Below are 22,193 nucleotides of genomic sequence, written 5' to 3'. Positions count from 1 at the left end.
AACCTTTTTTCAGGACCTTATCTTTCAAAGATAATTTGTAAAAATCCAAATAACTTCACAGACCTTCATTGTAAAGGGTTTAAACGCTGTTTCCCATGCTTGTTCAATGAACCATAAACATTTAATGAACATGCACTTGTGGAACGGTCGTTAAGACACTAACAGCTTACAGACGGTAGGCAATTAAGGTCACAGTTATGAAAACTTAGGACACTAAAGAGGCCTTTCTACTGACTCTGAAAAACACCAAAAGAAAGATGCCCAGGGTCCCTGCTCATCTGCGTGAACCTTAGTCATGCTGCAAGGAGGCATGAGGACTGCAGATGTGGCCAGGGTAATACATTGCAATGTCCGTACTGAGAGACACCTAAGACAGCACTACAGGGAGACATGACGGACAGCTGATCGTCCTCACAGTGGCAGACCACGTGTAACAACACCTGCACAGGATCGGTACATCCGAAAATCACACCTGCGGGACAGGTACAGGATGGCAACAACAACTGCCTGAGTTACACCAGGAACGCACAATCCATCCATCATTGCTCAGACTGTCTGCAATAGGCTGAGAGAGGCTAGACTGAGGGCTTGTAGGCCTGTTCTAAGGCAGGTTCCCAACCAGACATCACTGGAAACAACATCGCTTATGCGCAAAAACCTACGGTCAATGGACCAGACAGGACTGGCAAAAGGTGCTCTTCACTGACGAGACGCGGTTTTGTCTCACCAGGGATGATGATCGGATTTGCGCTTATTGTCGAAGGAATGAGTGTTACACTGAGGCCTGAACTCTGGAGCGGGATCGATTTGGAGGTGGAGGGTCCGTCATGGTCTGGGGCAGTGTGTCACAGCATCAACAGACTGCCTGCAATGACAACAAGCTCAATCTCAATGCTGCGCGTTACAGGGAAGACATCCTCCTCCCTCATGTGGTACCCTTCCTGCAGGCTCATCCTGACATGACCCTCCAGCATGACAATGCCACCAGCCATACTGCTCGCTCTGTGTGTGATTTCCTGCAAGACAGGAATGTCAGTGTTCTGTCGTGGCCAGCGAAGAGCCCGGATCTCAATCCCATTGAGCATTGACCTGTTGGATAGGAGGCTGAGGGCTAGGGCTATTCCCCCCAGAAATGTCTGGGAACTTGCAGGTGCCTTGGTGGGAGAGTGGGGTAACATCTCACAGCAAGAACTGGCAAATCTGGTGCAGTCCATGAGGAGGAGATGCACTGCAGTACTTAATGCAGCTGGTGGCAACCAGATATTGACTGTTACTTTAGATTTTGACCCCCCTTTTGTTCAGGGACACATTATTCAATTTCTGTTAGTCACATGTCTGTGGAACTCGTTCAGTCACAGTTTTTGAATCTTGTTATGTTCATACAAATATTTACACATGTTAAGTTTCCTGAAACGTAGTTGACAGTGAGAGGACCTTTCATTTTGTTGTTGTTGAGTTCATTATATTGTTAAATTAAAGGTGTAATTCTAGTAGGCCTAAAACTTTCTTCCTCACCTCAAGTTCAATTGTCAGAGTCGGTTGGAGCCCTGTCTTCCTTCATAAGGCCTGCAGTAGCTAAGCCTAATAATAGCCCATACCAAAGCCTTCACAAAAGTTGCTTAATTTTATTAGGATAATATTAAAAGTATGTAAAGTCATTGTTTATAGGGAAAATACGAACCGGTTATTATATTACGTTTAGCATCTCTTTGGTTTTTCTTTTTCCTGGTTTGAGTGAGAATAGTGTTAATAGAACTACTGGTAATTCTATTTTATTGTGACAAACACAACATTACAGCCGTAAAATGCCTGAACAGAATTAAATATAAAAACCTGTTTTGAGCTGGCTAGGGCCTGTGTTGCAGCTTTTAGCACCACATTTGATTGCCTACAGTTGGCTTACCCAACAAATGATAGAAATAGGCTAATGCTAATTTCTTTTACAATTATTATTATTAATGACTAATCAATTGATGATAAATATGTAAAGTGATCAATGAAAGATAGAAAATAGTTTTAAACCTGAATAGCGAGTTGTACACAGTCAGTCCATTTGACCAACGTTCTTCTCATCTTTGTCCACTGCAATATTAAACCCCGAGGACATCCCCCTTGTCTTTTCACTGTACTCTCTTTCCTCAAACTGTCATTTAAAATAACTCCTCTTCTTCACAATCAACAGTAGCCTGGGCCAAGGCTCCTTTTATTCGCACGTGAGGTGAGCAGCTGGAACCGGTTTTTATTGAGCTACAATTGACTGACAGATAACAGGCTTGTGCTCATCACACAAACAGTCAATTCCAGTCTGTAAATCATTTTTAATTCCACGTAACCGAGACTGTGGCAATTATATCAGACCCCACCCAGATCTGAGACAAAGGTCTGAATTTAGGACCCGCTTGGGTCCCAGGTCGGATCTCAGAATTTGGGGTCTGCTGGTCCCTTGAAAACCTCTGTGTAGATCATGATAAAGCACCACTGAATAGTGATTGGGTTAAATAGTCTTATGTAAGGATGAATGTCTTAAGGAAATTAAAATATGGAGAGAGATGTGCTGGTGCTTGACTCAGAGAGAGAGAGAGGGGTGGGTGGTAGAGAGAGAGTGAGGCAGCGGTAGAGTGAGGGAGGGGGGGTGTGGTAGAGAGAGAGTGAGGCAGCGATAGAGAGAGGGAGCGGTAGAGTGAGGGAGTGGTAGAGTGAGGGAGCGGTAGAGTGAGGGAGTGGTAGAGTGAGGGAGTGGTAGAGTGAGGGAGCGGTAGAGTGAGGGAGTGGTAGAATGAGGGAGCCCATAAAACGTAGAGCAGCTGTTTCCTGTGATCAACAAGCTGCATTCACTCCGACTGGAGGAGGAGGAGGAGGAGAGAGAGGTGAGAGAAAGACAAACAGGATGGAGGGACCATAGATTGATAAAGAAAGATGAGAAAAGAGTGACTGTGAGAAAAGAGTGACTGTGAGTGACTGTGTCCGAGTGGGAAAAATAGGATGATTGAGAAAGAGAGTGATAGAATGAAAGAGAACCAGAATGACTGTATAAGAAAGAATTGAGATAGATATTGCCAAGACGAGATTAAAGGAGAAGAGAGGGCGAGAGGGACAAAGTGAGTGACAGTGACACAGAAACAGGTGGGGGTTTTGAGCCAGTCTTACTTCTGTGAGAAAAAGAGAGATAATATAGAAAGAGAGAGAGAGAGAGAGAGAGGAAACTGCTTATCTTTCCGTGTCTCTTTTTGGACGGGGTCTGATGCAAACGCTGGCTACAAGCTACTTACCTCTCCGTCCACCTCTGGAGTCGGAGGCTGATGGGATTGATCCTGGAACACGGGGGGGGGGCATGACAGTCACGCCCTAACTTCTATCATCTTTTCAGCCTTTTTAAAATAAGCTCTCCTGTTGATGTGTGGACTCTGCTCCTCTTGTGGATCTCCCCCCCCTTTTTTTTAAGGGGTGTTTCTGCTGATTTTAAACTTTATTCCACTCTTCCTTTTGATGGTTCTAGATTTATGTCTGGAGGTATCTCTGTGCGGTAAGTTGGTGTCCGTTCTGCTTCTCGATCTCACTGTCTGCATGCCTGTTTTTTACATGCCAAAGAATACCGTATCTTCTGCATCCACTATTGGATTTTGTTGTAAAAAAAAAAAAAAGCAGAACTGTCTTTAATAATGATGTATGATGTCGAAATAGACAAATATACACATTTCCTCTCCTGTCCTCGTCGCAGCCAGATTCTATTCTGAAATCCACAGGGACATATGGAAATATTACTGCCACAGCACTGCTCTCTGTCTCGATCTTTCTTTCTCTCTCTCTCCTCCTCTCTGTCTCTCAATTCAAGTTCACTTTCAATTTAAGGGGCTTTTTTGGTATGGGAAACATATGTTTAAAGTGAAATTGATAATAAACAAAAGAGTAAACATTACACTCATAACATTTCCAAAAGAATAAAGACATTTCAATTTCATACTATGTGAAAATAGTTAAAGTACAAAAGGGAAAATAATTTACAATGGTGTTTGTTCTTCACTGGTTGCCCTTTTCTTGTGGCAACAGATCACATATCTTGCTGCTGTGATGGCACACTGTGGTATTTCACCCAGTAGATATGGAAGTTTATCAAAATTGTGTTTGTTTTTCAAATTATTTTGGGGTCTTTGTAATCTGAGGCATATATGGGTCTAATATGTGCAGTTCAGTTTCCACCTCATTTTGTGGGCAGTGAGCACATATCCTGTCTTCTCTTGAGAGCCATGTCTAACTACGGCGGCCTTTCTCAATAGCGAGGCTATGCTCACTGGGTCTGTATTTATGTTTGGGTCAGTCACGGTGGTCAGGTTTTCTGCCGCTGTGTACTCTCTGTTTAGGGCCAAATAGCATTCTAGTTTGTTCCATTTTTTTGTTCATTCTTTCCAATGTGTCAAGTAATTATATTTTTGTTTTCTCATGATTTAGTTGGATCTAATTGTGTTGCTCTCCTGGGGCTCTGTGGGGTCTGTTTGTGTTTGTGAACAGAGCCCCAGGACCAGCTTGCTTAGGGGACTCTTCTCCAGGCTCATCTCTCTGTTGGTGATGGCTCTGTGGGGTCTGTTTGTGTTTGTGAACAGAGCCCCAGGACCAGCTTGCTTAGGGGACTCTTCTCCAGGCTCATCTCTCTGTAGGTGATGGCTTTGTTATCGACGGTTTGGGGATCACTTCCTTTCTTGGTGGTTGTAGAATTTAACAGCTTTTTTCTGCATTTTGATAATTAGCGGGTATCAGCATTGTTCTACTCTGCATGCATTATTTGGTGTTTTACGTTATACACAGAATATATTTTTGCAGAAATCTGCATGCAGTCTCAATTTGGTGTTTGTCCCATTTTGTGAATAGCCAGATCATAATTGGTATGTCGAATGTTATGTTCCTTTTGATGGTGTAGAAGGCCCTTCTTGCCTTGTCTCTCAGATCGTTCACAGCTTTGTGGACGTTACCTGTAGTGCTGATGTTTAGGCCGAGGTATGTATCGTGATCTAGTGCAACGGTTTCTAGATGGAATTTGTATTTGTGGTCCTGGCAACTGGACATTTTTTGGAACACCATTATTTTTGTATTACTGAGATTTACTGTCAGGGCCCAGGTCTGACATAATCTGGGAAGAAGATCTAGGTGCTGCTTTAGGCCTTCCTTGGTTTGTGACAGAAGCACCAGATCATCCTCTCCCTCCTTTATCAGCAAACAGCAAATATCAGACCCTCATGCCAAATTGGGTCAAAGGCTTTTTTTAAATCAACAAATCATGAAAAGACTTTGACTTTGTTTTGGTTTGTTTGTTTGTCAATTAGGGTGTGCAGGGTGAATACGTGGTCTGTTGTACGGTAATTTGGCCAATTTGACATTTGTTTCAATACATTACTCTGTCTGTCTGTCTGTCTGTCTGTCTGTCTGTCTGTCTGTCTGTCTGTCTCTCCCTCTCCCTCTCTCTCTCTCTCCCTCTCCCTCTCTCTCCCTCTCCTCTCTCTCTCTCTCTCTCTCTCTCTCTCTCTCTCTGTCTCTCTCTCTCTCACTCTCTCTCTCTCTCTCTCTCTCTCTCTCCCTCTCTCTCTCTCTCTCTCTCTCTCTCCCCCTCTCTCTCTCTCTCCCCCCTCTCTCTCCTCTACACCCATACACTCTGGCTTTCAATCTGTGTGCATAACCACACCTCCACACAGCCAGGCTCCATTCAGCCTTCAAACTCACTCAGCCCTAATCCACTAATGGACTGTCTGATGATTGATTGTCAACCTGGGCTCATACTCTCATACTGTGTTTTGATTCTGGTACAGACTGACTGTGGTGTGATTCTGGTACAGACTGACTGTGGTTTGATTCTGGTACAGACTGGCTGACTGTGGTTAGATTGTGGTTCAGACTGGCTGACTGTGGTTTGATTCTGGTACAGACTGACTGACTGTGGTTTGATTCTGGTACAGACTGACTGACTGTGGTTTGATTCTGGTACAGACTGACTGTGGTTTGATTCTGGTACAGACTGGCTGACTGTGGTTTGATTCTGGTACAGACTGACTGACTGTGGTTTGATTCTGGTACAGACTGACTGTGGTTAGATTGTGGTACAGACTGGCTGACTGTGGTTTGATTCTGGTACAGACTGACTGACTGTGGTTAGATTGTGGTACTGACTGGTTAGATCGTGGTGACTGTCTGTTAAAGGTTGAGACGGTGTCAGTTGGTGTCTCTCTGTGTCCTCAGACTCAGGCTCCGTTCAGATTCAACTTCCAAATGAACAAATTATGGATGATTAGACTGTCAACCGAGTGTGTGTGTGTGTGTGTGTGTGTGTGTGTGTGTGTGTGTGTGTGTGTGTGTGTGTGTGTGTGTGTGTGTGTGTCATGCTCTGGTGCTGTGTCATAAACTCTAATTTGGCACAAGGACAACCTACACACACACACACACACCTATACACATCCATAGTGTGTAGGCAGTGGAGAAGTGATTGTGTGATTGCTAGGGTCGGTGGCTGTAAGCAGAGACGATAGATACATACTTCAGTGACAGAACACAGGATGAGGGGAGGGAATACTGATCTCCTGGAGGAAATACAGGAACAAGGATTACAAGGATCAGAGAGAGGGATTGACAGAGAGACTGAGAGATGGATGCCTTTCATGCTTGTTATTGGTTTCTGCAGCGCAGTACGGCATGTCCATACTACAGCCCCGTGAGGTGAACTGACCCGATTGTTGTATCAGAGTTTTCAGATCTCCTTCCTTGGAACTTGTTTTAGTCTCCCAGTTAGAGGACATGGAAAGCGAGCCTGTGAAGCGACTTCCGCTTTTGGATGTTACCAAGGCGACAGTCCATCTCAACTCCTCCTCCACATTTACTGGATCGGTTCAACAGTGAACAAGAACCCCCCCCCCCGACAGTTTTTTTCTCTCTCGTCAGGACCTTTAAGTATGTCTTCTACGTTAGGTTAGCGATGGAATAACATACAATACCTTCTCTAACCAACATGGCTGCTAGGCGTCAAAAGTGTGTCCATTCATTCCTTTTACTATTTTTAATCCTGGAAAAACATTGGAGTCAAAGTTCAGCTGCAGCTTCCTCCTTTAATGGAAAACCATGACATCCTAGTGAATGGAACAGGAGGCTACATAGGACCAGAAAGATGATTAGTCGTTTCTGGGATGGCAAAGAGAAAGATAAAAATTGATTAGCACAAGGCTTGTCCTGTTAGCTAGCGGTGGCAGGCTGCCAAAGATGGCTCAGAAGGCTCACAGAACTGTAGTGTTCTGTCAGGAATGATGAAGGCAAGGAGAGATGGAGAGGAGGACTGGAGGAAGGGATGGGGAAAAGATGGATGGAGAGAGGAGGACTGGAGGAAGGAACGGGGGAAGGATGGATGGAGAGAGGAGGACTGGAGGAAGGGATGAGGGAAGGATGGATGGAGAGAGGAGGACTGGAGGAAGGGATGGGGGAAGGATGGATGGAGAGGAGGACTGGAGGAAGGGACGGGGGAAGGATGTATGGAGAGAGGAGGACTGGAGGAAGGGACGGGGGGGGGGAAGGATGGATGGAGAGAGGAGGACTGGAGGAAGGATGGATGGAGAGTGGAGGACTGGACGGGGGAAGGATGGATGGAGAGACGAGGACTGGAGGAAGGGATGGGGGAAGGCTGGATGGAGAGAGGAGGACTGGAGGAAGGGACGAGGGAAGGAGAGATGGAGAGAGGAAGACTGGAGGAAGGGATGGGGGAAGGATGGATGGAGAGAGGAGGACTGGAGGAAGGGACGAGGGAAGGAGAGATGGAGAGTGGAGGACTGGAGGAAGGGATGAGGGAAGGAGAGATGGATAGGAGGACTGGAGGAAGGGATGAGGGAAGGAGAGATGGAGAGGAGGACTGGAGGAAAGGATGAGGGAAGGAGAGATGGAGAGGAGGATTGGAGGAAGGGATGGGGAAGGAGAGATGGAGAGGAGGACTGGAGGAAGGGATGAGGGAAGGAGAGATGGAGAGGAGGACTGGAGGAAAGGATGAGGGAAGGAGAGATGGAGTGGAGGACTGGAGGAAGGGATGAGGGAAGAAGAGATGGAGAGGAGGACTGGAGGAAGGGATGAGGGAAGGAGAGATGGAGAGGAGGACTGGAGGAAGGGATGAGCGAAGGAGAGATGGAGAGGAGGACTGGAGGAAAGGATGGATGGAGAGAGGAGGAATGGAGGAAGGGATGAGGGAAGGAGAGATGGAGAGGAGGACTTAACCTTTATTTAACTAGGCAAGTCAATTAAGTACACATTCTTATTTACAATGATGGCCTACCCCGGATAAACCCGGACGACGCTGTGCCAATTGTACGCCACCCTATGGGACTCCCAATCACGGCCGGTTGTGATACAACCTGGAATCAAACCCGGGTCTGTAGTGACGCCTCTAGCACTGAGATGCAGTGCCTTAGACCGCTGTGCCACTCGGGAGCCCAATCAATCAGGCCGCGCAACTGAAAAATTTTGCCAATGAGAGGATTGCGTGAAATATTCTGAATGCATGATTGGACAAAGAGATGAAAAGGTGCTTCATGTTCAATTAAAAGTCTGTTAGTCTCACATGGAATTCTCGTCTCTTCACATTTATGTTGACTAAAATGAAAAGTCATTTGTAATAGTTATGTTTGTTTTTTTCCTGGGCGTCTCGTTATTGTCATCGTTTTGGTCAGGAAAAGTAGGTCATTGATAAGTATATTTAGTCATAGTTATTGTTGACGAAATTAACACTGGTGGGTGCCGAGACATTTGGGAACCACTGTTCTGAATGGCTCAAGAACCACTGTTCTGAATGGCACAAGAACCACTGTTCTGAATGGCTCAAGAACCACTGTTCTGAATGGCTCAAGAACCACTGTACGGAATGGCTCAAGAACCACTGTTCTGAATGGCTCAAGAACCACTGTTCTGAATGGCTCAAGAACCACTGCTCTGAATGGCACAAGAACCACTGTTCTGAATGGCACAAGAACCACTGTTCAGAATGGCTCAAGAACCACTGTTCTGAATGGCTCAAGAACCACTGTTCTGAATGGCTCAAGAACCACTGTTCTGAATGGCTCAAGAACCACTGTTCTGAATGGCTCAAGAACCACTGTTCTGAATGGCTCAAGAACCACTGTTCTGAATGGCACAAGAACCACTGTTCTGAATGGCTCAAGAACCACTGTACGGAATGGCACAAGAACCACTGTTCTGAATGGCACAAGAACCACTGTACGGAATGGCACAAGAACCACTGTTCTGAATGGCACAAGAACCACTGTTCTGAATGGCTCAAGAACCACTGTACGGAATGGCACAAGAACCACTGTTCAGAATGGCTCAAGAACCACTGTTCTGAATGGCTCAAGAACCACTGTTCAGAATGGCTCAAGAACCACTGTTCTGAATGGCTCAAGAACCACTGTTCTGAATGGCTCAAGAACCACTGCTCTGAATGGCACAAGAACCACTGCTCAGAATGGCACAAGAACCACTGTTCTGAATGGCTCAAGAACCACTTACGGAATGGCTCAAGAACCACTGTTCAGAATGGCACAAGAACCACTGTTCTGAATGGCTCAAGAACCACTGTTCTGAATGGCTCAAGAACCACTGTTCTGAATGGCTCAAGAACCACTGTACGGAATGGCACAAGAACCACTGTTCTGAATGGCTCAAGAACCACTGTTCTGAATGGCACAAGAACCACTGTTCTGAATGGCTCAAGAACCACTGTTCTGAATGGCTCAAGAACCACTGTTCTGAATGGCTCAAGAACCACTGCTCTGAATGTTTCAAGAATAATGGTCAGGTCCTTCTAGGCTCTCAAGATGCAATTACATTTTATTTTCCTTCTTTCTCCATCTGTAATTATTTCTGTCAGCCCCGTGTATCTTGTCACTGAAATCTAAAATACCACTGTTGTGACAGGAAGCTGTTCTCTCTCTCTCTCTCTCTTTCTCTCTCTCTCTCTCCCTCTCTCTCTCTCTCTCTCTCTCTCTCTCTCTTCTCTCTGTCTCTCTCTCTCTCTCTCTCTCTCTCTCTCTGTTCTCTCTGTCTCTCTCTCTCTCTCTCTCTGTTCTCTCTCTCTCTCTCCCTCTCTCTCTGTTCTCTCTGTCTCTCTCTCTCTCTCTCTCTGTTCTCTCTCTCTCTCTATACTCTCTCTCTCTCTTTTAAAAGCAGCTGTCTCATGTCAGTCATTCCTCCCCTCTGGATTAAAGCCTGCTGCTAATGCTGGTACTTAGTGTCTGTCAGACACACAAAACGTTTCTAATGAAATCCCAAGTTCAAGAAACATTAGGAAAAGGTGGCACTCCAAAAAGTTTCACCTTTTTATTTTCCGTCGGTGCGTGCTGACGCGTTTCGGCAGTTATGCCAAGAGATGTGCCAAAACCATGCTGCTGTAGAGGTGATAATTACAATAGAAGGTCATAAAAACATTAGTGAACCAACAACTGTTACAATATCCATACACATACACAAACACACACACTCATTAAGCACACACACACAAGGACACACACACGCATGTACACACACACACATTCACGCGCATGCACACACACACATACACACACATGCATGGACACACACACACGCATGCACACACACACCAACCTTGTTTACATTTCTGACATGTTCTGACACGTGTTGATTAGGGATTTCCAATCTCTCCAGGGTCGAAGGTCAATATGCGTTCAATGTATTTCCTGTTTGGTGTCAGTCTGTTTGACACTGGTCTGTAATTGGTAGGCTGGTCTATTAGTGATAGGCAGCTGGTAGTGGTGTCAGTCTGTTTGACACTGGTCTGTAATTGGTAGGCAGCTGGTAGGTCACCTGTGATTACAAGTCCGTATTCTACGTCCATCCATGTCTGAGGATGCAGGGAGATGACGTGGAAACTGGCCACTAAGGGCACCAGTGAGCGCTGTTACCTTCAAGTAGGTTTCGGTGTTGCCAGGGCGTCGTGGACAGGGATGGTGGATGGGGAGGTAAAAATCTGTTTTTGAGAATCTTGTTTTAAGCCTATCCCAAACCTTAACCCTTACCTTAACCATTCAGAGTAAATTCCTAACCTTAAGAATGTGGAGTTAATCCCTAAACTTAACCTCAAACACTTTGACATTTTATTTTGGAACAACTTCTACCTTTGACGTTTGAGAAACATGGATGAATATCTGACTCGGACGTGAGACTGTGAGGTCTGTTGTGTTTATTGGATGGAGGTGTTCCTATTTGATATCATAAGGTAACATGGTTGCTATTTTACAGGGTTTCAATTGTGCTGCAGTTCTATTTCCTCTGATATTTATGTGGCCTGTGGAATTCATTAAATTGGGCCTACAGAATATCTATGTTGACTTACGCTGCTTACATACCCTGCTTCTAGAGGCACATTGTGATCCAACTGGAAATCAAGTCAAACTATGGACACTTTTGTCAAGATCCTTGACAGTATTTAGTAATTTCCTCCGTAGAAGGACTAAATGTGGAGAGTGTCCATGAGGCTCAGGCTCATCTCTTATTTGGCCTGTTTTCATGTTAATGTGGGGGGAGGGAGGGGGAGATGGAGGGAGGGAGTGATAGAGGGAGGGAGGGTAATAGAGAAGGGGAGGGAGGGAGTGATAGAGGGAGGGAGGGTAATAGAGAAGGGGAGGGAGGGAGGGAGGGAATATACCATATTAATTCCCAATTTGATGAATTGAGAATTATTTTCCCAATGTAGCTACTGTCTGTCTGTGGTTTTACACGCCACAGTGCTGCTCAATTCTTCATTTTAAGATTGGATCCCCCCGCTGCAAATTATGCTTTTGGTTTGTCCCGGTCTTTGGTGGCCGTGGTTTGTGAAGGGAGAAAGTTGAGCTTGTAAGGAGAAGGGAGCAATAGCCTCCTCTCTTTCTCGCTCTCTCCTCGTAACAAAACCCTTCATTCTGTGAGCTAACTTGTAACAAATAAATAAGTAGTCACATTTAACATGGGCAATTCATAACGAATAATAATTATATGGAAAAGGATATTGTTCAAATGTAGAAAGTTTCTATTACAAAGTGATGAGATGCGCATCTCGTCTGTAAGAGCTATTTCTCAATTTGTAGCAGCCCTGGGGCGGCAGGGTAGCCTAGTGGTTAGAGCATTGGACTAGTAACTGGAAGGTTGCAAGTTCAAATCCGCGAGCTGACAAGGTACAAATCTGTCATTCTGCCCCTGAACAGGCAGTTAACCCACTGTTCCTAGGCTGTCATTGAAAATAAGAATTTGTTCTTAACTGACTTGCCTAGTTAAATAAAGGTTACAAATAAAAAAATATTGGGCAAAATATTTTCAAAGACAAGTTTGGTAGCATTATAAACCAGAAATAACTGGTTTCTAGCAGGCTACAGAATTAGAGAAGGTCTGTTTCTCTGAAACGCCAGCAGTAGGTTCAAGCGAGCCTGTTTCTCTCCCCAGTCAGAGGCAGCATGCTTGTCTCACAGACTCTGACCAGCAGCGGCAACCTATTCTCCTTATTTATGTTCACACACATGTGAAGGTCAACCTTGTGTGGGGAGAAAGTACTCATCGTGTTTATTTAATTTAATAATCACACTAATAATTATTCCAGAACCAATCTATACATTTGATTTAAATTGAGAAAATGTAGAAAGTAAATCTTCCCACCTTAGTCTCTATTTACAGAGCATGTGACGTTACACAGTAAGGTGTTTTATTTGTCCTTTTGTTGATTTCAATATGGAAGGGAACTTACCTGTGTTTGTGTATGTACTGTTGTTGGATGAGTAGAAGATATTCTTACACCATATTTTTGAGTAGCAATAGTAGCAGTGGTAGGATGTTCCCCTATGATGAAAGGGGGGGAATGTGGGATGTACTGATCAAGCTAATGATTAGTACAAGACATTACGCAACATAGCAAACGTTCAATCAATCTGAACGCATCCCAGAACTGAATTTCTCATGTTTGTTCTACCGACTAAAACATTGCTGTTAGAGCAACAGATCAACAGTTTAAAGTAATACTGAAATGATTGGTATTTCAGTTGTGGTTGGGATATATTGACCAAAATATCAGGAAAGTTTTGGACGTATTTCAGAGGCATTCACAGGTCCAAAAAGTGGGACCCATTACAAAATTAACCTTTCCCATCCGGACCTGATGAGATCCATTTTGAACGGACCCAAGGACAACTACACCCATTTCGTATAGACCTGCTGGGATCCAGACCCAGTCTGATCCGAGCGAGGGAAGCAGCAGAAAAGTAACTTTCTAATCTACATTATTAACCAAAACTGATAAAGCGCGAGGGAGAGAGAGTTGACGCTCTCGCAGGGACCGTGCTGTGTGCGCAGGCTACTGTCAGTGTGAGTGAGTGACACCGAGGAGTGAGGGAGAGACTAGAGACTTCAATCAACCAAGCCAACTCGCGCTGTAGTAGGCTAATAGCTACTATAGTATACTAATAGCTGCCATAGCTAGCTTATTTATCATCCAGTATGATGACGTAGAACCGGTCTTGTCTGCATCAACCCGGGAGACGCTAGATAAGCTAGCTAGCTAGGCTAATTGACGCTTCACAGCTAGACGAGCTGTGTTCAGATACTCATACTACCCACACTAACTGTACTATTTGTGACATTAATTGAGAGTATATAGTATGCTTATTGGTCATAGTATGGATATAGTTAGTATGCCAAAAGTTCCCGGATGTCGTACTAAATTCTCCAAAATATGACGTATACACACAGAGGACACTATTTCCATACTTTAGAGCCCATAATGCAATTCTTCAGGGGAATGGGTGTGGCCTCACATCGTTTTCAGATTTGAAGAAAACAGTGATAAATATGCAGCCGAAGTCCAACGAGAGAGGATACAAATCCATTGCTTTAACTAATTATGACAGATGTTAATAAAATGTTGAGCAATGTAATAAAGTAATTACTTTTCAAATAAGTTACCTTACACTTTCTGTTGGCTGACAATTTGTTAGCTACGCTATCCTTACGAACCACCTAGCACATCATTACAGCAGTATGTGCCGGTATGTTAGCTAGCTTCTTATGGGTTGGTGGGACGCTGGCCAACATCCGGTGAAATAGCAGAGCGCCAAATTCAAAATAAAGAAATAGTCAAATTAATCATTCATAAAAATACACATTTTATACATCGGTTTAAAGATGAACTTCTTGTTAATCCAGCCGCTGTGTCAGATTTCAAAAAAGGCTTTACGGCAAAAGCGTACCATGCGATTATCTGAGGACAGCGCCCCGCGCACAAACATTTTACAACCAAGTAAAGGAGTTACAAAAGTCAGAAACAGCGATAAAATTAATCACTTACCTTTGATGATCTTCATATGGTTGCAGTCACAAGAGTCCAAGCTCTACTTCCGGTAGACCTGCGAAGCGCTAGTACGCTCAACTGAAAGGATACTGTCCCGTTTACAGTATACTAAAATGAACTAATAGTATATAATATATACTCATTAATTATGTAGTATACAGTATGTTAGTATGCGTATTCGAAACACAGCTGTCTTCTCTGCATCAACCCGGGAGACGCTAGATAAGCTAGCTAGGCTAATTGACACTTCATGCACTTTCTCATCCTACAGTTACAAATAATAACAACTCCATTCAGAATATAAAGTAGCAGTCTACCTGTTGGCTCTTGGTCGTTGTAGCCTGTCCTTCTCCTTTAACTTTTAATTCTATTATTTTAATTCAATCTACCATTGATTGATATCTCCTAACTTTTGCCCCACACGGAGTCTCTGTGACTGGAGCCTATTGCAGTGTTGATGATTTATGATTGGTCAACAACGACATCAACAAGCTAATAACCCATAACCCTCTCCATAACCCTCCATAACTGGCCTGCCTCCTCAGCGCCAGATGTCTCTATAGCCTATTATCCATCCAGCTGGTCAGCTGCTCTGACACAATGACCCCATACACGCCATATAATCTCTGGGAATTACTCTAGGACTATGATTGTATGACCTACTAGCATCTACAGACACTGTGCTAAAGAGATCCAGGAAAACTTCAGACCCCTAGTCATAGTCACGCAGTCATGTGGAATCACACTTCTATCCCTACTCTTTATCCACCATTTGTCTATCATTTATGGGCTCCCAAGTGGTGCAGCGGTCTATGGCACTGCATCTCAGTGCTCAAGGTCTAAGAGACACCCTGGTTCGAATCCAGGCTGTATCACAACCGGCTGTGATTGGGATTCCTATAGGGCGGCGCACAGTTGGCCCAGCATCGTTCGGGTTTGGCCAGTGTAGGCCGTCATTGGAAATAAGAATTTGTTCTTAACTGACTAGCCTAGTTAAATAAATAAAAATTCCATAATTTATCAATCATTTTATCTGATATTGTTACGGCTTGCTTTGTCTTCTATAGGATTCCATTACAGAAAAGCGGTGGCCACATGGTTACCATAGCTACCATGACAGTGTTTTCAGCCAATGTCTTTTGTGCTTTCTCTTTTTTCCCCTCCTTTCTCTCTCTCTCTCTCTCATTCTGCTCGTCTTTCCTTTCTTTCTTTCTCCTTGTCTTTCCTTTCTCTCTCTCTCTCTCTCTCTCTCTCATTCTGCTCGTCTTTCCTTTCTTTCTTTCTCTCTCTCTCTCGTTCTCCTTGTCTTTCCTTTCTCTCTCTCTCTCTCTCTCTCTCTCTCTCTCTCTCGTTCTGCTCGTCTTTACTTTCTTTCTGTCATCTCCTGGTCGTCTGTCTGCTTCATTCTCGTTCTGCTCGTCTTTCCTTTCTCTCTCTCTCTCTCACCATAGCTACCATGACAGTGTTTTCAGCCAATGTCTTTTGTGCTTTCTCTTTTTCCCCTCCTTTTTCTCTCTCTCTCTCTCTCTCTCATTCTGCTCGTCTTTCCTTTCTTTCTTTCTCTCTCTCTCTCGTTCTCCTTGTCTTTCCTTTCTCTCTCTCTCTCTCTCTCTCTCTCGTTCTGCTCGTCTTTACTTTCTTTCTGTCATCTCCTGGTCGTCTGTCTGCTTCATTCTCGTTCTGCTCGTCTTTCCTTTCTCTCTCTCTCTCCTTATCCTTGTCTTTCCTTTTCTCTCTCTCTCTCCTTCTGTTCATCTTTCCTTTTCTCTCTCTCTCTCCTTCTCCTTGTCTTTCCTTTCTCTCTCTCTCTCGTTCTGCTTGTCTTTCCTTTCTCTCTCTCTCTCTCTCTCTCCTTCTCCTTGTCTTTCCTTTCTCTCTCTCTCTCCTTCTCCTTGTCTTTCCTTTTTCTCTCTCTCTCTCCTTCTCCTTGTCTTTCCTTCTCTCTCTCTCTCTCCTTCTCCTTGTCTTTCCTTTTCTCTCTCTCTCTCTCCTTCTCCTTGTCTTTCCTTTCTCTCTCTCTCTCTCCTTCTCCTTGTCTTTCCTTTCTCTCTCTCTCTCGTTCTGCTCATCTTTCCTTTCTCTCTTTCTCTCTCTCTCGTTCTGCTCATCTTTCCTTTCTCTCTCTCTCGTTCTGCTCATCTTTCCCTTCTCTCTCTCTCTCGTTCTGCTTGTCTTTCCTTTCTCTCTCTCTCTCCTTCTCCTTCTCTTTCCTTTCTCTCTCTCTCTCTCTCCTTCTCCTTGTCTTTCCTTTCTCTCTCTCTCTCGTTCTGCTCGTCTTTCCTTTCTCTCTCTCTCTCCTTCTCCTTGTCTTTCCTTTCTCTCTCTCCTTCTCCTTGTCTTTCCTTTTTCTCTCTCTCTCTCCCATTCTGCTCGTCTTTCCTTTCTCTCTCTCTCTCCTTCTCCTTGTCTTTCCTTTTCTCTCTCTCTCTCGTTCTGCTCGTCTTTCCTTTTCTCTCTCTCTCTCCTTCTCCTTGTCTTTCCTTTCTCTCTCTCTCCGTTCTGCTTGTCTTTCCTTTCTCTCTCTCTCTCCTTCTCCTTGTCTTTCCTTTCTCTCTCTCTCTCGTTCTGCTCATCTTTCCTTTTTCTCTCTCTCTCTCGTTCTGCTTGTCTTTCCTTTCTCTCTCTCTCCTTCTCCTTGTCTTTCCTCTTCTCTCTCTCTCTCTCTCTCGTTCTGCTCATCTTTCCTTTCTCTCTCTCTCTCGTTCTGCTCGTCTTGCCTTTCTCTCTCTCTCTCCTTCTCCTTGTCTTTCCTTTCTCTCTCTCTCTCCTTCTCCTTGTCTTTCCTTTCTCTCTCTCTCTCTCTTCTCTCGTTCTGCTCGTCTTGCCTTTCTCTCTCTCTCTCCTTCTCCTCGTCTTTCCTTTCTCTCTCTCTCTCGTTATGCTCGTCTTTCCTTTCTCTCTCTCTCTCGTTGTGTTGTCTTTCCTTTCTCTCTCTCTCTCCTTCTCCTTGTCTTTCCTTTCTCTCTCTCTCTCGTTCTGCTCGTCTTTCCTTTCTCTCTCTCTCGTTCTGCTCGTCTTTCCTTTTCTCTCTCTCTCTCTCTCTCCTTCTCCTTGTCTTTTCTTTCTCTCTCTCTCTCGTTATGCTTGTCTTTCCTTTCTCTCTCTCTCTCCTTCTCCTTGTCTTTCCTTTCTCTCTCTCTCGTTCTGCTCGTCTTTCCTTTCTCTCTCTCTCATGTTCTGCTTGTCTTTCCTTTCTCTCTCTCTCTCCTTCTCCTTGTCTTTCCTTTCTCTCTCTCTCTCGTTCTCCTTGTCTTTCCTTTCTCTCTCTCTCTCGTTCTGCTCGTCTTTCCTTTCTCTCTCTCTCTCGTTATGCTTGTCTTTCCTTTCTCTCTCTCTCTCGTTCTGCTCGTCTTTCCTTTCTCTCTCTCTCTCGTTCTGCTCGTCTTTCCTTTCTCTCTCTCTCTCGTTCTGCTCGTCTTTCCTTTCTCTCCATCTGTTTCTTTCATTCCATTTCTATGCTTCTCTCCTGCTCTCTCCCACACTCTTTCTTCCCCTCCCTTAATCTCTAATTGCCTCACTCTCACCCTTTCACTCTCTGTCTCTCTCCTTCCTCTCCTCTCACTCGCTCTCACTCTCTCGCCTCTCTCTCTCTCTCTCTCTCTGTTTATATATCTCCCCCTGACTTTCATACCCTCTCTCTTTGTCCTCTGTCTCTTGACGGTGCGGCAGCCGTTAGTCAGACCTTGAGTTAGCTCTAATCTGCACCTGTGCTGAGTGATTGATTTGATTTGAGCACTTCACTAAATATGCTCTTTGCAATACCATTGAGCATTACTCTCAATGAGAAAAATTCTGTCATCTCCTGGTCGTCTGTCTGCTTCATTACCCCTTCTGTCATCTCCTGGTCATCTGTCTCCTTCATTACCCCTTCTGTCATCTCCTGGTTGTGGCGTCTGCTTCATTACCCCTTCTGTCATCTCCTGGTCGTCTGTCTGCTTCATTACCCCTTCTGTCATCTCCTGGTCGTCTGTCTGCTTCATTACCCCTTCTGTCATCTCCTGGTTGTCTGTCTACTTCATTACCCCTTCTGTCATCTCCTGGTTGTGGCGTCTGCTTCATTACCCCGTCTGTCATCTCCTGGTTGTCTGTCTGCTTCATTACCCCTTCTGTCATCTCCTGGTCGTCTGTCTGCTTCATTACCCCTTCTGTCATCTCCTGGTCGTCTGTCTGCTTCATTACCCCTTCTGTCATCTCCTGGTTGTGGTGTCTGCTTCATTACCCCTTCTGTCATCTCCTGGTTGTCTGTCTGCTTCATTACCCCTTCTGTCATCTCCTGGTTGTCTGTATGCTTCATTAGCCCTTCTATCATCTCCTGGGTTGTCTGTCTGCTTCATTACCCCTTCTGCCATCTCCTGGTTGTGGCGTCTGCTTCATTACCCCTTCTGTCATCTCCTGGTTGTGGTGTCCCCTTCATTACCCCTTCTGTCATCTCCTGGTTGTGGCGTCTGCTTCATTACCCCTTCTGTCATCTCCTGGTTGTGGTGTCTGCTTCATTACCCCTTCTGTCATCTCCTGGTTGTCTGTCTGCTTCATTACCCCTTCTGTCATCTCCTGGTTGTCTGTCTGCTTCATTACCCCTTCTGTCATCTCCTGGTTGTGGTGTCTGCTTCATTACCCCTTCTGTCATCTCCTGGTCATCTGTCTGCTTCATTACCCCTTTTGCCATCTCCTGGTCGTCTGTCTGCTTCATTACCCATTCTGTCATCTCCTGGTTGTGGCGTCTGCTGCATTACCCCTTCTGTCATCTCCTGGTTGTGGTGTCCCTTTCATTACCCCTTCTGTCATCTCCTGGTTGTGGCGTCTGCTTCATTACCCCTTCTGTCATCTCCTGGTTGTCTGTCTGCTTCATTACCCCTTCTGTCCTCTCCTGGTCGTCTGTCTGCTTCATTACCCCTTCTGTCATCTCCTGGTTGTCTGTCTGCTTCATTACCCATAATGTCATCTCCTGGTCGTCTGTCTGCTTCATTACCCCTTCTGTCATCTCCTGGTCGTCTGTCTGCTTCATTACCCCTTCTGTCATCTCCTGGTTGTCTGTGTGCTTCATTACCCCTTCTGTCATCTCCTGGTTGTGGTGTCTGCCTCATTACCCCTTCTGTCATCTCCTGGTCATCTGTCTGCTTCATTACCCCTTTTGCCATCTCCTGGTCGTCTGTCTGCTTCATTACCCATTCTGTCATCTCCTGGTTGTGGCGTCTGCTGCATTACCCCTTCTGTCATCTCCTGGTTGTGGTGTCCTTTCATTACCCCTTCTGTCATCTCCTGGTTGTGGCGTCTGCTTCATTACCCCTTCTGTCATCTCCTGGTCGTCTGTCTGCTTCATTACCCCTTCTGTCATCTCCTGGTTGTCTGTGTGCTTCATTACCCCTTCTGTCATCTCCTGGTTGTGGTGTCTGCCTCATTACCCCTTCTGTCATCTCCTGGTCATCTGTCTGCTTCATTACCCCTTTTGCCATCTCCTGGTCATCTGTCTGCTTCATTACCCATTCTGTCATCTCCTGGTTGTGGCGTCTGCTGCATTACCCCTTCTGTCATCTCCTGGTTGTGGTGTCCCTTTCATTACCCCTTCTGTCATCTCCTGGTTGTGGCGTCTGCTTCATTACCCCTTCTGTCATCTCATGGTCGTCTGTCTGCTTCATTACCCCTTCTGTCATCTCCTGGTTGTCTGTGTGCTTCATTACCCCTTCTGTCATCTCCTGGTTGTGGTGTCTGCCTCATTACCCCTTCTGTCATCTCCTGGTCATCTGTCTGCTTCATTACCCCTTTTGCCATCTCCTGGTTGTCTGTCTGCTTCATTACCCATTCTGTCATCTCCTGATTACAGTTTTAACCTGTGTTTGTGTGTATGGAACCTTGGACCTGTGTTGGTGGTGTCCCTTTCATTACCCCTTCTGTCATCTCCTGTTTGTTGTATGTTGTTGTAGACCTGAGAGTCTGTCTTCATTACCCCTTCTGTCATCTCCTGGTTGTCTGTCTGCTTCATTACCCCTTCTGTCATCTCCTGGTTGTCTGTCTGCTTCATTACCCATAATGTCATCTCCTGGTCGTCTGTCTGCTTCATTACCCCTTCTGTCATCTCCTGGTCGTCTGTCTGCTTCATTACCCCTTCTGTCATCTCCTGGTTGTCTGTGTGCTTCATTACCCCTTCTGTCATCTCCTGGTTGTGGTGTCTGCCTCATTACCCCTTCTGTCATCTCCTGGTCGTCTGTCTGCTTCATTACCCTTCTGTCATCTCCTGGTTGTGGTGTCTGCCTTCGGTCCTCCAGCTGGATTCTACAATGTTTACTCTACCACCATGTCATACCTATTGTAATCCTTTACAGATGGACAAGGAGATTACAGTTTTAAGGAATGGACCTGTGTTTGTGTGTATGTTAAGCCAGTTGTAGACCTGAGAGACTGCCACGTAGCCTGTTTGTGTGTATGTTAAGCCAGTTGTAGACCTGAGAGACTGCCACGTAGCCTGTTTGTGTGTATGTTAAGCCGGTTGTAGACCTGAGAGACTGCCACGTAGTCTGTTTGTGTGTATGTTAAGCCAGTTGTAGACCTGAGAGACTACCACACAGTCTGTTTGTGTGTATGTTAAGCCGGTTGTAGACCTGAGAGACTGCCACACAGTCTGTTTGTGTGTATGTTAAGCCAGTTGTAGGCCTGAGAGACTGCCACGTAGTCTGTTTGTGTGTATGTTAAGCCAGTTGTAGACCTGAGAGACTGCCACGTAGCCTGTTTGTGTGTATGTTAAGCCGGTTGTAGACCTGAGAGACTGCCACGTAGTCTGTTTGTGTGTATGTTAAGCCGGTTGTAGACCTGAGAGACTGCCACGTAGCCTGTTTGTGTGTATGTTAAGCCGGTTGTAGGCCTGAGAGACTGCCACGTAGTCTGTTTGTGTGTATGTTAAGCCGGTTGTAGTCCTGAGAGACTACCACGTAGCCTGTTTGTGTCTATGTTAAGCCGGTTGTAGACCTGAGAGACTGCCACGTAGCCTGTTTGTGTCTATGTTAAGCCGGTTGTAGACCTGAGAGACTGCCACGTAGTCTGTTTGTGTGTATGTTAAGCCGGTTGTAGGCCTGAGAGACTGCCACGTAGCCTGTTTGTGTGTATGTTAAGCCGGTTGTAGTCCTGAGAGACTACCACACAGTCTGTTTGTGTGTATGTTAAGCCGGTTGTAGACCTGAGAGACTGCCACGTAGCCTGTTTGTGTGTATGTTAAGCCGGTTGTAGACCTGAGAGACTGCCACGTAGCCTGTTTGTGTGTATGTTAAGCCGGTTGTAGACCTGAGAGACTGCCACGTAGCCTGTTTGTGTCTATGTTAAGCCGGTTGTAGACCTGAGAGACTGCCACGTAGTCTGTTTGTGTCCTGATTTTGAACTGCTAGCTGATTTTACTTTGAACAGCGTGTTCACCAGTGTGTGACTTCCATAAGCCGGATCAATAAATCAATCATAGTAGGGGATTAAATGTGAAGGACACAGAGATAATGTCTCAACTCTAAGGCTTTACAGTGGCACAGAACAAAATCTTTTATTTAAGACCATTTCATATGTGCTCGCTCCTGATTCCTCTCTCTGTCCCTTAGAGATTGTGTGTAAGAGAAGGCTGATATAGTGTGTATAGATGTCTAAAGTGATCTTTCTCTCTCTGTCTCTGTCTCTCTCTCTCTCTCTCTCTCTCTCTCTCTCCTTTCTCTGTCTGTCTCGCTCTCCTTTCTCTGTTTCTTTCACTCTCTCTCTCTCTCTCTCTCCTTTGTCTGTCTGTCTGTCTGTCTGTCTGTCTGTCTGTCTGTCTGTCTGTCTGTCTGTCTGTGTCTGTCTGTCTGTCTGTCTGTCTGTCTGTCTGTCTGTCTGTCTCCTCTCTTCCTAC

General features: G+C 45.2%; 2 protein-coding genes across 2 annotated transcripts in view; both read left to right on the top strand.

Annotated features, from left to right (window-relative positions):
• The window catches only part of LOC112262517 (protein unc-13 homolog B-like), a 174,006-nt gene that overhangs the window by 17,421 nt on the left and 134,392 nt on the right, over window positions 1-22,193 (top strand). The gene's annotated exons all lie outside the window — the stretch shown is intronic.
• Window positions 2,774-22,193, top strand: part of LOC112263897 — a 40,373-nt gene continuing 20,953 nt past the window's right edge. Inside the window, exon 1 of the mRNA XM_042308092.1 lies at window positions 2,774-3,523. The gene's annotated coding sequence lies outside the window, so the exon portion shown is untranslated. The remainder of the gene's footprint in view (window positions 3,524-22,193) is intronic.

Source organism: Oncorhynchus tshawytscha, linkage group LG28, assembly GCF_018296145.1.
Source record: "Oncorhynchus tshawytscha isolate Ot180627B linkage group LG28, Otsh_v2.0, whole genome shotgun sequence".
NCBI classification, from domain to species: Eukaryota; Metazoa; Chordata; class Actinopteri; order Salmoniformes; family Salmonidae; genus Oncorhynchus; species Oncorhynchus tshawytscha.
The sequence above is the reverse complement of the archived record's forward strand: the minus strand, read 5'-3'. Positions and strand labels throughout refer to the sequence as shown.